The 13721-nt window shown below is 33.2% G+C and overlaps 1 pseudogene; it reads right to left on the bottom strand.

Annotated features, from left to right (window-relative positions):
- LOC142615883 (ABC transporter G family member 1-like) overlaps positions 1–13721 on the bottom strand; it is a 61850-nt pseudogene that overhangs the window by 47294 nt on the left and 835 nt on the right.

Genomic DNA, 13721 nt, shown 5'->3' with positions numbered 1-13721 from the left:
CTTTACTTGCTTTATTGGTCAGGCCACCTACCAAATCAAGACTCCAGGGTTAGGAAAAAATATCTAATATATAATAATGGGCTAAAAATTTAAGACTATCGTCCTTAAAAAATAAATAAATAAAAACTGTATATTTATTTATGTTTGCTTAAAATTTAAATTTTTTTTGTTTATCTTTTGAAAGTTATAATATGAAAAATACTTTTGTAAGACAGTTTTTTATATTTATTTGGACTATTTTGGTCAAATTTTTAAATTTATTAATTTTATTTATTTATTTATATTTAAAATAATTATTATATTAATTATGATGCCATCAGGATCCGACCTCAGTTTGACCTCGATCCGACCTTAAAAACCTTGAACCTCTCTCTTTTACGGTTTTTTGAACGGTTCGAGTTTAAAAACCATGCATCTCTCTGATAACTTACACAAACTTAGAATTATCTCAATTATTTCCTCTGTCAATACTGCTCCAGCTAAACCTTGTTCAACGTCCTATACAAAAAAAAAAAAAAATATAAGCTTCATAAGGTTTTCTTACCATTTTTATGTACCTGAAATGGGATTTGAGTTAACGTTTGCAATGTCATCTCTAAATAATATTAGGTTAAAATGCATAATTCATCCTCTATTTTTTTTTTAATCTCTTTTTTGAAGATGTCTTACCATTCTCTGATGGACGAAGAGTATTGACATGAACATGACTAGTGCAATTCATGCCATGTCATGGGTTTTACATCAGCAAATGACATCAATTTCATGAATTTTTATTAAAGACCTGTTTAAAAGTTTTTAAAATATACGATAATTTTGAAATAAATGTCAAAATTTAATTAAATACCAAATGTACCATATAACTGAAATTAAATATAAAAGAGTGGGGGTACTACTAGGACTAATAAGGGTTTCCAAGGAAGGAAATGTCTTATTTTAGGTTCTAAAAGTTTAGAACAATTGGCATATCGTGAATACAAACTTGTCTAGATATAGATCCTGGAGTCTATAGATATTATTAGACAATGCCCAAGGTGATACAAGTTAAGATTCAAGAACAAGCAATTTGCAGAAAAGAGAATTCGAAATTTTCCTGGTTCGATCAATTGAAGAACAGGCTCGACCGATCGAAATACGAGTCTGCAGAATTTTAATTAAGCCCGAACAGCAGTTCAAGCCCAAAAAGGATTAGGGTTTCAAATCTACTTCTCCTAGTATATAAAGGAAACCTTAAGCGCGTTTTTTAAAAAGGCTTTTCAGAGAGAGAAGAGTGTGCCTCTTTTGTATCTAGGGTTTTTTTTACCCAAAAAGCTCTCTCATGTCTTCTACTAGTGTTATTCCTTGAAGAATCTCAAGATTCAGTATTGTAGAAGTTGCTGCCTTCTTTAGTCATCAAAGGTGTTGATGATCTAAACCTTCAAGGGTGGTCTTGCAGTCACAAACATGAGAGTCTGTGTTTTTCTATCATAAGTGTGGGTGCTTATGTTGCAAAGGCTAGGGAAAGAAGTAGTCCGTGGACTCGGAGCTATCATGGGGTCGTGGTAGTAAGTTCTACGTGTAGTAGCAATAGGATGTTGTTGGAAAATTTAGACCCCGGTTGATAGAGTTAACAAGTTTTAAACCCAAGTTGTTAATTAGATTTATTATGCATAAAACTTGTTAAAACAAAAAAAACATCAATATCATGTCAAAACTAAGTGCAACAAAAAAATAAATAAAACAATATATGATGACCTAGGAAAACCAATGAAACCAACCAGTTTTACAGTAAAAAACCTAGGGAGAAACCTTCCCGAAAATCAATCCACTATAGTACAGAGAAGTTGCAGATCTAGTACAAAACCTTTGTCCATAGACTCTACAATCCCCGTAGATGAACTCGCAGCAGAAACCTTCTACCGCTTCAGAACCTTTGAACACTTCAATATATGAACGCCACCCTTTGATGCACGGATCTCAGTACGTGACTAACTCCTTTGCACGAATCCCAATATGTGACTCACTCACCAACTTGAGGAAGAAGAATGTTGGCTGCAAAGTTCTTCACTTCATCAACAATGAAGATCAAGAAGCACTTGGTTACGAAACCCTAAGACGCAAAGACGCAGTAGTTTCTTTCTGAGAGAATAAGGCTTCAGTCACCTTTTACATATGTTCTTCTTATATTCTCTTATGTGACGGCCTCTAAAATAAGCCTTATATATGTTTAGGGCTGTGAGAAAAGAAACCCTACACAAATACAAAAGCCTGACCCAAAAATTATATCTGAAAATTTTGATTTTCGTAACCTTGATAGATACCTCGATCGATAGCAGGTGTCGAGCCTCATTAAACCTCGATAGATAGCTATCTGTCGAGCAGCTATCGAGTAGCTGTCCAGCAGGTGTCCAGGAGGTGTCCAGCAGGTGTCCAAATTTTGGTAAACACCTTTTCTTCACTTGTTTCTTGGTCCAATCTTCATAGCTTTAATATTAAACTTGAACAACATGTTCTTTGAAGTATTAAACACATCTTAGATCTACCCAAATACAAGTAAAGTGCGTTTTGTCAAAGAATTTGCCAACTACATAAAATATGTTAACAATCTCCCTCTTTGGCAATTCGTGACAAAACCACAACAAACAAATGAACATATGAGAGAAGTCATAAATCACTCAACTCATATTCACTTGTTGAATACAATAAAATCTATCCTAACACAAACTCTTAAAAAACTTTGCAAGAAGAGAGTTCATGGCCTGAAAGACTTTGACAACCTGTATTTCTGAAACACTTAAACAAAATTCATCAAGGCATCTTAGTGTGAAACAGAAATAATAGATTGCATACAAATAAAGAAACATGTGTATAAAGATAGAAAAGAAACAACACATGTAGAGATAGGTGAAGAAAACATACATCATCACATATCTATCAAAGATAAGCATAGTATATGTAAAAATGGTCACAAGACTTAGGTACAAGAAGAAGAAGCTAAAAGTAGCTCCTACAATAACAAGGAGGTAAACACTCCCCCTAACAAGATGAAACACATCTCCCCCTTACAAAGGAATATATTTCTCCCCCTAACTTGTAGAATCTTAAAAAGAAACCACAAATTCTCCAATTTCTCCCCCTTTTGGTCATGATTGACAAAGGGTACAGGAAGCTATAAAGCTTTACTCGAGAAACATAAAGATGATCAAGAATGATCCAGGGGGCACAAAGAATCCATAAAAATGCATGAATGTAATGAAACAATATGCTATGGATGACAAGATAAAAGAAACATGCAAAAAATGTGAAAAACAATGCATGCAGAGGATCTCGATGGATCGAGCGGTGTCGAGAAGCTATCGAGCATACCTCGATGGATCGAACAGCTATCGAGAAGCTATCGAGGGGACAAAAACTTTCTCGATCAATCCACCTAGCTATCAAGAGGTGTCGAGATTGCGATAAGATGCAACTGAAGATCTTGACAGATAAGCCAGGTATCGAGAGGTGTCAAGAATGTATCGAGATGGCTTGAAAACAGTTTTTCAAGAAAGGAAAAACACAGATATGAATGCAATCAAACATGCAACTTAGCCAATGATCCAATCAACATATTAGACTCTCAAAATCATCCCTCAACAACAATTTTAAGCACAATGATCCAAAAACACACACTCACACACTAAACAAGTCCAACCGATTTTATATTTCAAAAATAAGTAAGACAATTTAGTGAGCATACATCAACACATGTAAACCTTGTGATGGCCAAATCACATTGTACCTGCACATGTATCAAAAATAGCAAAGAATATTGTGTGTTGTGTTTGAAAATCGCAAGATTGCATAAGTGTCTCTATGTTATGACGATTTGAGATATGAGAAAATCACTATAACTCACACACAATCATAACTATTTGATGGGGACTATCACTTTTAAGGTACATCCTATAATTCCTACATCTCTTAAAAAACACGCTTGCAATCATATTTAAAGCCTTTTGATCTTTTTTCTTTTATTTTCTTTGCATATTTTCTTTTTATTAAGCAAACCATTCATGGGTATATAAAAGAGAGAAAAGAAATACCCAATCATGTTAAGCTTTTGACATTGCACTTTTGCTATGCCGAAGTATATAGATGTCATATCATGATTGGCGAGTAACAGTGGTGAGATGGTTATTTATACCTTTCTCTTAGGATTTTCTAGTCATACTCATCAAATAGAGTGATACGAGTGTTAAGTACAAGAGATCACTTAACCTTACTCATCACAAACAAAGAGCCACTAAGCTCACTTTCTTAGTTGTGCATAGGAATGTTCATCTAAGCTACAAGAGATACAAAGTTTAGAAAACTCTGTTTCAATGGCCATTTTAAGGTTCACAAAAACCGATGTACACATACACACACTGTTTTTGTATTTTTCTAATTTTTCCATTTTTTTTTTATTTTGAAAACAAAACAAAATAAAAACTAAACAACCAAACAAAAACAGATAAACATGAAAGCATGAAAGAAAGATGCAAATGCATGAAAGCATGATAGAAAAATGCAGATGCATGAAAGCATGATTCCAAAAGCAAATAAGAAATCAAGCAAAGAAAGTCCTACTACAGATAGAAGGAATTAAAGCAGAGAACAAACAGAAAAGACAATTATGTCTTAGGCTCCTTTCTCACCCACATAGCACGAGTCTTTGGCCTTGAAGATGAAAAGACACATGTCCTAGTATGTCTACTAAAGGACATAGAAGAATTTCGATTCTCCTGAAATTGAGTTAAAAAACTCAAGACTTTTAATAACTTTCCAACAAAGGTGTAGGTCCTTGAGAGGAAACTTGTGACCTTTTGGACACTTGCTTTTAAGGATACAACTTAAAGCAATTAAGACGAATATGTCCAGAAACACCACAATGGTGACAAACATGAGGTCTAACAAAGGATTTAGAATTAGCCAAAACAGTTTTGAATTTCATACCTTTATTACCTTTCTCGGATTGAGGCACAATGACAGTCCTTAATCCAGAAGCCGTGGAAGAGGAGGGGTCGGAGGAAAAAGCATATCCTAAGTCAGTCTTATCAGAACTAGGCTTTTGAGCACTCAAGACCTCATCAAGCTTTGCACTAGACATCCTCTGAGTTCTAGCTTAACTAAGCTCAACCTCGAGATTCTTGACCTTCTCTTCTAATGAGGTGTTCTCCACAATGAGAGTCTCAACTAACCTTGTAGTCTCATCTAGTTTGACTAACAAATCATCTTTTTCAGTTTTTACCTCATTAAGCTCTTTTCTACAAAGATGAGAAGTTTTTTCAGATTTTATGAATTCAGTGCATAGCTTATCATAGGCTTCCTGAAGGGTAATCTTATTGAATACTTCATCATCAGAATAATCCTCACTATCACTAGCACTCTCCACAATCACCTTATCGGTTGAGGCAGCAAAGGCCATAACATGACTACATTCATCCACATACTCATCAGAAGAGTCATTCTCGGTGTCACTCCAAGTAGCAACCAACCTTTTATCTTCTGACTTCTTGGCCTTTTCCCTCATAAGGTAGTTTGGGCATTCTATCCTCATATGACCAAAACCCTTGCATTGGATGAGGGGTTTCTCATTCTTACCCTTCTTAGAGGATTTAGATTTCCTAGAAGGTTTGCCCTTATCCTTTTTCCTAAACTGAAGAAGCTTGATAATCTCATCACTTATGAAGGTTAGATCCTCATCCTCATCTTCATCTTCATCTTCATCTTCAGAGTCATCGATATATTCCTCTATACCCTTAAGAGTCAAGTTTTTACTCTTTCCACCTTTCCCCATTGAGCCTAATCCCATCTCATAAGTTTGAAGGTTCCCTACAAGCTCAGTCAAAGGAATTTGATCAATGTCCTTTACTTCTTCAATGGCAGTGATCTTGGCATGGAATCTTTCAGGTAAGGACCTAAAGATTTTCCTAACAATTTTGGATTTTGCTATAGACTCTCCAAGGTTGAAAGCAGAATTCACAATATCCTTGAGTTTAGCATAAAACTCATCAAGGGTCTCATCCTCCTCCATCCTTATTTCTTCAAAGCTACTAGTGAGTCTTTGAAGCCTCACATTCTTCACAGCCATGGTACCTTCATAGGTGGTCTCAAGAATTGTCCATGCTTCCTTGGCAACTTTCATGGATGATATTTTCTTGAATTCCTCATTGGTCACCCCACAAAACAATGCATTCAAGGCTCTACTGTTGAAATTTTTCACTGTGATTGTTGCATCATCCCAATCCACCGACGATTCCTTTGGCTTAATCCAGCCAACTTCAACAGCTTGCCATACCTGTTCACCTAGAGCTTGCAAGAAAACTTTCATACGAACTTTCCAGTACGTATAATTAGTGCCATCAAATAAAGGAGGAATCAAAAGAGATTGTCCACGATCTATGACAACGGGGGTCAAGGATCACACTCAGAAAATTAATCCAATCAGAGTGTACCTGCTCTGATACCACTTGTTGGAAAATTTAGACCCCGGTTGATAGAGTTAACAAGTTTTAAACCCAAGTTGTTAATTAGATTTATTATGCATAAAAATTGTTAAAATAAACAAACATCAATATCATGTCAAAACTAAGTGCAACGAAAAAATAAATAAGATAAGATATGATAACCTAGGAAAACTAATGAAACCAACCAGTTTCACAGTAAAAAACCTGGGGGGAAACCTTCCCGAAAAGCAATCCACTATAGTAAAGAGAAGTTTCAGATCTAGTACAAAATATTTGTCCCTAGACTCTACAATCCCCGTAGGTGAACTCACAGCAGAGACCTTTTACCGCTTCAGAACGTTTGAACTCTTCAGTATATGAACGCCACCCTTTGATGCACGGATACCAGTACGTGACTAACTCCTTTGCACGAATCCCAATACCTGACTCACTCACCAACTTGAGAAAGAAGAATGTTGGCTGCAAAGTTCTTCACTTCATCAACAATGAAGATCAAGAAGCACTTGGTTACAAAACCCTAAGGCGTAAAGACGTGGTAGCTTCTTTTTGAGAGAATAAGGCTTCGGTCACCTTTTGCATATGTTCTCCTTGTATTCTCTTATGTGACGGCCTCTAAAATAAGCCTTATATATGTCTAGGGTTGTAAGAAAAGAAACCCTACACAAATACAAAAGCCTAGCCCAAAAATCAGATCTGAAAATTCTGATTTCCGTAACCTCGATAGATAGCAAGTGTCGAGCCTCATTAAACCTCGATAGATAGCTATCTATCGTGTAGCTGTCCAGCTTTAGTAAACACCTTTTCTTCACTTGTTTCTTGGTCCAATTTTTATGGCTTTAATATTAGGCTTGAACAACATGTTCTTTGAAGTATTAAACACATCCTAGATCTACCCAAATACAAGTAAAGTGCGTTTTGTCAAAGGATTTGCCAACTACATAAAATATGTCCTTAACAGATGTTAATGGTCTAAGTCTTATTGTAAACTTCAATTCTTTCTAGTAGATTTGTTTTTTACCTTGAGGATAGCTAGGTTAAATCCTCCTCAGGTTTTTTGCCTTTTTGGTTTTCTTGGGTCATCATATCATTGTGTTCTTTATTTTTCGCTGCTTTACATTATATGACTTTATTGTTTTAACCTAGATCTAAATAATAAACCTAAGTATTCACTTGGTTAATTAATTAGGTTAAACAATCTAGTTTACAAGGATCTAAAAACCTAACATCTTACCTACTAGAAATCCTTGTTTATGGTTTTAAGGAAGTGATCGGATGTGTTAGGGTCATATTTTCTATGTAATTGGGTAGATCTAAGTTAGATTTTATATATCAAGAATCATGTTGCTCAAACAAATCAAGTGGTGTCTTTAAAGTCATGAAGATTGATCCAAGAAACAAGTGAAGAAAAACTGATTCATTAAGTCTCAATAGAAGGTCAACAGATACTACTATCAAGGTTAAATGAAGAAGCTCGACACAAGCTCGATTTATCGAGAATTACGATTTCAAAAATTTTAGATCTAAAATTCGGCCAATGCTATATTATTTGATTAAGGTTTCTTTTCTCACAATCCTAGTCATATATAAGACATATTTTAAAAGCCGTCATATATGGATACAGAGATCTAGAACTCATATACTCTGTGTGAAGGTACTGCATTTTTACATCTTAGGGTTTTGGAACCAAGTGCTTCTTGATCTTCATCATTTATGAAGTGAAGAACTTTGCAGCCAACAACAATCATTCAAGTTGCTGGAGTTAGTCACTTACTGAGACATGTGCAAAAGGGTTAGTCATAAATTGGAGATTTGTGCAATAAAGGAAAGAAGACTACTACAAGATCAAGTCCAATTGGGTATTGGAACAAAGGTTCAACTGTAGGTTGGTATTTTGGGATAGGCTAGGGTAGTGATAAGATTTTTTATACTTATAACTGTTTGATTATTGATTAGTAGATTCTTAGGAGTGGTGACCTTAAATTCACCCAGTGGGGTTTTTGCCTTGCGAGAGAAGTTTTTCCCATTTTTGTCAACAAATTACCACGTTAATTTATATTCCGTTGTATCTTAGTTGTTTTGGTAATTTATTGGTGCTTCTACGATTTGCATGCAATTTGATTTAATTAATCAACTTGGGTAATTGAATTAATTAACCGGAGTCAATCTATACTATAACCCAACATGATGGATTTTGGTGAGTGGGACAAGCGAAACCACTTAAAGTGAAGAACTACATTGAATTGGAAGTAATTAGACTAGTTAATAACTTATTCCAACTCTAATATGAATATATGGTACAAATATATTAAGAAAATTTTCAACTACTTACCTCATTTGCTGCAGAAGCAGGATCAAAATATACAGTTCTACCTGAAGACAGGCGACAAAGATTTTGGAAGAGCTGAAAGACTTCACTGTTGGGTTGATGAATTGATGCAATAATGGTCCTTCCAATCCATCTCTTTGACCTAAGCCTGCAATTCTGCTCATTACATAATATGATGCTGCACTATCAAGCCCACTTGTTGGTTCATCAAGGAAGAGATGATTGGGCGTGTTAGGATCTCCATACAAATGCTAACTCTTCTCTTTTGGCCACCAGTAATGCGTTTAACTCCCCATCCCCCAATTCTAGTGTTCACTGCATCTTGCAAACCCATCTCTTTTATTGTTGTTTCTGCTCTGTCCTTCTTCTCTGATTTAGACATGGTGTCAAGTGATTGGAGCTGAGCTGAGTAATACACGGCTTCTCTAACAGTTTAAGGCATCGTTAATGTATCATCTTGTGTTACATATGCCTATGTTCAATAGAACGTAAAAAGGAAAATAGTTAGAATAATATTCTGATCTTCTTGTGTTACAAAAAAATGATAAAGTTCAATTTTGAAAGCTTTTGGTAGAAAGAACAATATTGATCCCACCGTGAATGTATGTATATGTTTTACATGATACACACTCACCTACAAAAACCATAAAATATGACTTGGTTTCCAACATAATGACTTTGTTTCCAACTGCAATGACTTTGCACTATTTGGGGTAAAAAGAAAGGAAGGAAAAGACTTCAGTGGACCCGCACACAACACAATTGACTTGATCATAAAGTCGGTATTTTTTGTGGGTATAGTTAATTCATTGAAAGATAATACAATGATTTTTAATTTTTAGAATATTAAAATTATTATCATTTTTACTACCAAGAAAAAAATTTACACTTTCACGTGTTAATAAATGTGATTGATTTCACTTTTCACATTTTAATAAAAGATATTAGAATTATTTTATTATTATTAGTGACACATGAGTATATAATTTTTTTTTTTTTTTTTTTGTGTTGAGAAAGATGAGTTTATCAAGTTGATAAAGTAAATTTTGTAATATCTCTAATAACCCTTCAACAACTCTAACTGAATTGTCTTAGTAAATCCCATCTATACCTAAACTAAATCTTTGATGTCTTTACATGATAAGAAAGAACAATTACGATGATGGAACAATATGTATCATAGATTTCAATCCATATTTTATTTAAAAAAGAAAGAGCACTACTAATGCAATTTTTTATATTATGTTCTTTCCATAGCGATGTTCCATAAGCCAGGGCCTGTTTACGACCATTAATAAGAATCTCTCCTCTTTGCCTTGTGTTTGAACCCAACCTCCTTGCAATATAAATAACACAAGTTATAGTTTCACAGGTACTATTCTATAGTCACTACTCACTATAACTCATGCATAAATTTTATTAAGCTTAGAAGAAAAAAAAAAAAAAAACTATATTGGGTAGCGTTAGGGCTTGTTTGGATTGAGAGGTCAGAAAGGGAGTAAAGTAGACAAGTTGGCCGGAAATTAACATAATTTTTAGCCAATTCTACTGTACTCTCCTCTACTCCCATTCAATCCCCCTCAATCCAAACAAGCCATTTATGTTCAAGGGTTCACTTGAACAATATATTGAACCCCTTGACTTGGAATTTTTTGTTATACATATATATATATATATATATATATATATATATATTGATTTCAATCCATATTTTATTTAAAAAAGAAAGAGCACTACTAATGCAATTTTTTATATTATGTTCTTTCCATACCGATGTTCCATAAGCCAGGGCCTGTTTACGACCATTAATAAGAATCTCTCCTCTTTGCCATGTGTTTGAACCCAACCTCCCTGCAATATAAATAACACAAGTTATAGTTTCATAGGTACTATTCTATAGTCACTACTCACTATAACTCATGTATAAACTTTATTGAGCTTAGAAGGAAAAAAAAAAAAAACTATATTGGGCAGCATTAGGGCTTGTTTGGATTGAGAGGGCGAAAAGGGGAGTAAAGTAGACAAGTTGGCCGGAAATTAACCTAATTTTTAGCTAACTCTACTCTACTCTCCTCTACTCCCATTCAATCCTTGTCAATCCAAACAAGCCATTTAAGTTCAAGGGTTCACTTGAACAATTGAACCCCTTGACTTGGAATTTTTTGTTATACATACATACATACATATATATATATATTTACTTATTTGTTTAATTTACCCTTAAACGTATGTTTGCACACATTAGCTTAAATCTTGCATTCTATAATCACATATCAGCCCAGCCAAAGCCAAACAACAACACAGATCAGCCCATCTCAATATTAACCAAACAACAACATATATCAAAAGCCTCTCTCTCTAGTCTCTAACCTCATTCTCATGAATTTCATCTCATCTTTCTTCTCTATCTGACTAACTTGGCATCTCTAACTCTAAGAGTAAAAAGTGAGTGTTTGTGAGTTATGAGTGTCTCTCTTTATTATAAATTTATATTATACGTGTGTGAGTATGTGTCTGATACTAATTGTGTGTGTTATTTTTATTTATTTTTTGTTATAATGTTATTTGTGTGAATCGTGATGTGTGTGTGTATAATATAAATATAATATAAATTTATATAATTTAGTTATTAGGAAATGCATCGGGTTTGTTATATGTGTGTGTATTGTTATCATTTTATAACAACTTTTTTGTTATAAAGTAAGTGATTCGAGGAAAACAAAATAGTAAAATTAGTGATTATTCAAGCATTTGATTGGTTAATTAAACACTTAGTGTGTTTCTCAACAAACAAAAACAAGACACTTAGTGTATTAATTATTTATGAATGGATGATTGTGGCTATATGCACCAATTTAATACAATGCAATGGGTTGAGTTTTGTTATTTAGTTTAAAATATTTTTATATGAAAAAATGTCAAATAGATAATAAAAACATCATAAAAATAAAAATATTATACAAACTTAACAAAATAAAATGGTCACACCTATCCACATTAACAATAATTAATGACAATTGATAATAAACTACTTTGTAATAATTTCAAAATAAGTAGACTTGAAAAGAAAATTGTAAAACTTCAAGTATTTGAGATTTTTTTTTTGAACTCAATAAATCGATATATTCAAGTTATCTTTTTATTAAATTTCTTAATAACTACATTGAAAAAAAAAAAAATTTAGAGTCGCCATTGATATTTTCAAAGATCATCTCTCTCGAAGTTGATTAGTAAAGGTTGGCTCTCAAATGTAACAGAATGGAGCACAATATACCCTTTTTGAATGTTCAAAGGTAACTTCTTAGAAATTATATTCTAACTTTTGTAATTTGTAGGCCCTTTACTCTATACCCATTTTGAACATATATTTTTAAAGTAATATTTATTACGCACACAAAAATCATAATTTAAAGTTACTATTTTACTTTTTTTTTTTTTTTTTTTGCGGGCAACAAATTTTACCATTTTTTAATGGTGAAAAATACTATTTTGTTCCTACATTTTAGGGTTACAGTAAATTTGATCCATACATTTTGGTAGCAGTTAATTTAACCTTAATTATTAACTTATTAACAGAAAATGTCTAAGTGGTTAATAGTGTGCACTTTTGGCATCTCTAATGATAACATTTGTAAATTTTAATACTCACATCAACACTTACATGTAAAAAAAAAAGCCACATCAACATTTAAAAATAGTTTTTTTTTTACCAACTTAATCATTTTTTTTCTCAATCATTGATAGTAAAGTAGTTTAGTGAGTCAAGTATTCAGTGGCGGCGCCACATATAGGTCAGGGTGGTCCCAGGACCACCCTGACCTGAATTCTTTTTTTTTTTTTAATATATATATAATAAAAAAAAATTATTTATCTACCTATAAAAAAAAAATTAGGAACACCCTCAAAAAAATTAGGAACACTCTCAAAAAAATGTTATGCCAATAAAATTAAATTTTGGTAGATTATTTGTTACATTTTGGCTGGTACCAATTTTTAGAAGAAAAAAAAAAAAAAAAACTCTTAAACTGACAAACTCGTCAGCATAGAATGTCATTACTTGCGTCGAACACCTAAAAAACAAATCCAACTATCGCAAAGGTCGCCCCTTCTTCTTTGCTTCGTCTCAAACGTTCTGCTAGTCTACCTCTTCTTTCTTTTTTTACTCTAGCTTTTGCTTTGTCAAGTTTTTTCTTTAGTTTGTTTTTTAGACTTTTAGCTTGCTGATCCCACCCACATGATAAAGCTTTGGAAATGACAAAACTCAAAAAGCTAACAAAAGATTTTGATTTCAAATTTATTTATTGAGTCTTGCCTCTTCCCAATATGATATACATATATACACTCTTATTGTACTATTTTTTGTTGTTGTTTTTCATTATTCAATTGCATATTTATGTTTTACTATTCTAAAACAATAATTGTTATGTAATAACTAAATGATTTGAGTGTCAAAAAAGAAAAAACTAATGATTTTTTTATTTGAGTTTTACTTATTTGGATCAATAATTTTATGTTGTATAAGAAAATATAAATATTTTTTATTTTTATTTTTTTCAGAAACCCCAAAACACCCTGAAACGGTACATCGAAATAGATCGGTACCAAAATATTCCGTTCCACTAAACAAACCGAAACAAGATCCAAAACGGTATTCATAACATTGCTTTCAAGCAAAAAGAAAAAGCTAAAAAAAATTTGAACTAAAATCTAAAAAATAAAAAATTGTAATAGAGAATCTGAAGAAAAAAAAAAAATTGTAACAGAGCAAGCCCACCGAGGAACACCCTAAGAAACAATCCCGGAGCCGCCACTGCAAGTATTAGCAAACAGTACTACGCACCAGGCATATTAGAGTACCGTTTGGTCAACAATAAATAAAGATTGTGTAAAGTACGTTAAGGGCTGACATATATATTTGCGTTTCCTAA

This window comes from Castanea sativa, chromosome 11 (genome assembly GCF_040712315.1).
Source record: "Castanea sativa cultivar Marrone di Chiusa Pesio chromosome 11, ASM4071231v1".
Taxonomy (NCBI): domain Eukaryota; kingdom Viridiplantae; phylum Streptophyta; class Magnoliopsida; order Fagales; family Fagaceae; genus Castanea; species Castanea sativa.
Note: the sequence above shows the minus strand (reverse complement) of the source record. Positions and strands in the feature narration are given on the sequence as shown.